At 44.5% G+C, this 2,441-nt stretch overlaps 1 pseudogene across 1 annotated transcript; it reads right to left on the bottom strand.

Moving 5' to 3' along the window:
• Nucleotides 1-312: 312 nt before the first annotated feature.
• LOC309860803 (elongation factor 1-gamma-like) lies at nucleotides 313-1,596 on the bottom strand (annotated as a pseudogene). Its single transcript has one exon. The product of its transcript is annotated as an elongation factor 1-gamma-like (transcript).
• Between the last annotated feature and the right edge of the window lie 845 nt (nucleotides 1,597-2,441).

Here is a 2,441-nt window from a genome sequence, read left to right as displayed (position 1 = left end):
TCAATCCCAGGACCCTGGGATCATGACCTGAGCTGAAGGCAGAGGCTTAACCCACTGAGCCACCCAGGCACCCCTTGACTATAGCATTTAAAAAAAAAAATTTTTTTTAAGGGCACCTGTCTGGCTCAGTTGGTAGAGCATGCAACTCTTGATCTTGGGGTCATGAGTCTGAGCCCTACATTGGGTATAGAAGTTACCTTAAAAAAAATTTTTTAAGTAAATTAGAAAAATTTTTTTTCAATATTCTGTTTCTTTAATGACCGCCATCTACCTGAAGGACAGGTACAGGCAGCTGGTGGTGGCAAGAGCAGTTCACTTGAAGATCTTGCCCTGGCTGAAGGTTTTGCCCACATGCTGCAAGACCCCCTTCCAGGAAAAGTACTCCTAAACCAGCGTCTGGGTCTCCTCACTGCTAGGATCCGGTTTCCGCCATGTATGTGACTGGACTTGGCGGAAACGCAAGCTCCTGGCTTTCTTTGGATGACCCCGACTCCAGAAAGGGAGCTGCTATTGTTAGTTCCAAAGAGGATGACACTGGCAAAGGCATTCTTCCCCAGTGTGTCCAACCACTGGAACATTCTAGTGAAAAAGTTGCAACTCATAAAGGTCTTCAGGGTAGCTGATCTCCGCGTACCGCAGAGACCAGCCATCCTTATCAAAGTGCTCCCCAAAATAGGGCAGCACCACAGAGAGAGTGTCCTCATTGGAGTCCTTGTGCTTAAATTCTTAACACAAAGGTACTCTTGGGCAGGTGAGCAAAGGGGTCCTCGGTCTTTGGTTCAGCAGCCAGTGCCTGGTCACATCCATCCATCTTCTCAGGATCAGAGGCAGCAGCCTTTTTCTCTTCTTTCTGCTCAGCCTGGCTTCTCTTCTCTTCCTTTCTTTCTCCGGGATATGTCCTTTTCAGGCTGGCTCTCTGCAAACTTTTTAGCAACAGACTGGGCCATCTTTTCACAGAGTTTCACCTCCCCCAAGACAGCCCTGAACTGGGGTTGGTCAACGCAGGTGAGGAAGCAGCAGTTGGCATTGGGGAAGGCCTAGCAGAGAGAAGGCTCCAGGACCTGTTTCTAGAGCCACAGCAGGGTGCAGACAATCGTGATGTCAGCCAATGTCAACACAGGTGACCACCAGGAGAGTCCTTGTCTTCAAGGGAGCATCCAGTAACCCCAGAAGTTGCTTCACTTCCTCCTTTGCATTCTCTGCGGCCTGCTTGTTGTGGTGCATGATGCCTGAGGTGGGGCCCACCCGGCTGCTGGTGGGCAGCACTATATCGCTATCAGCCAAGCTCACACACTGTACCTCCTGGGCTGTTGTCTCTGGAGAACTTCCCCACAGCTCCTCATTGCTCACATACTAGGCAATGGCATCACTGTCAAACACACAGAATCCATCATCGCCCTCAAATGCTGGAAGCTTGCCAGCAGGACATTTACAGAGAAATTCAGGGCTGCGTTTGGTTTGGCTAAAGTGGAAGTCGGGTAGTGTAGAGAGCACACAGACCTGAGCCCCTCTGGACTGAGCAGCAATGAGAGCCTTGAAGGTCCTCCAGGTTTCAGGGTACATGAACACGGTGCCAGCTGCCATGGTGATTCTGCAGAGAAAGCTAAAAAAAATTTTTTTTAAAGCATCAAAATGAGGTCCCAAAATTTAATTGTTGAAATGTCTCTGTAGTGGATTTTAACCTAGAGATTTTCCCTCTGTCTTTTTCTGTCCTTCATCTTATTTGGGGTGGGGGGAACGGTAGTGGGGAGTAGATCATTTGTCCTACAGAGATTCTCAGTCTGGACTTCGTTAATTGGATCCTTATAATGATACTTAGTGTATTTTTCTGTCCTCCATATTTCTTATAGTTAGATCTACAAGTTTGGTCATGTTAAGTACTAAGTTCTGGTCAGAAGGATTCTTAGGTAGTATTGTGCACTTCCATTAGGAAGCATATTATGTCTGGTTGTTTGTCCTTTTGAGTTGTTAGTAGCCACTGATAATCATTTTCTAGATCCGTTATTTCAAAAGGGATTGCAAAATAGTGCTATGATATTTTTAATATAACTTCTTCTCTAGTACTTCTATAGTACTAGCTATAGTACTTCTATAAATAATAACTGCTTGCAAACTATTTGGTTACCCTGCAGTATGGAGATATGGGAAAAGCAAGATAAATGCTTGAAACTTTCCATGTATTTATAAGTTTTAAAAAATAATGAATCATTTTTCTAGCATCTTCTCATGTAGAACAATGAGGGTTTGTTGTTGTTGTTGTTGTTGTTGTTATTTAAGATCATTATGCACTTCTGGGTTTAAACATACTTGATGTGCTTTAACCCATTTTGGTTATTATCCTGTAAAAGCCCATATCAGCTAGTGGGAACCTCTTCAATTAATCAAATAAGGAGAGAACCCATAAAACTCTATGTTTGCAGAAGACAAGAGCTATGGGAAAA

The sequence above is a fragment of the Mustela nivalis genome (assembly GCF_964662115.1).
Source record: "Mustela nivalis genome assembly, chromosome: 3".
Classification (NCBI taxonomy): Eukaryota; Metazoa; Chordata; class Mammalia; order Carnivora; family Mustelidae; genus Mustela; species Mustela nivalis.
This window is presented reverse-complemented; position numbering and strand designations above follow the sequence as displayed.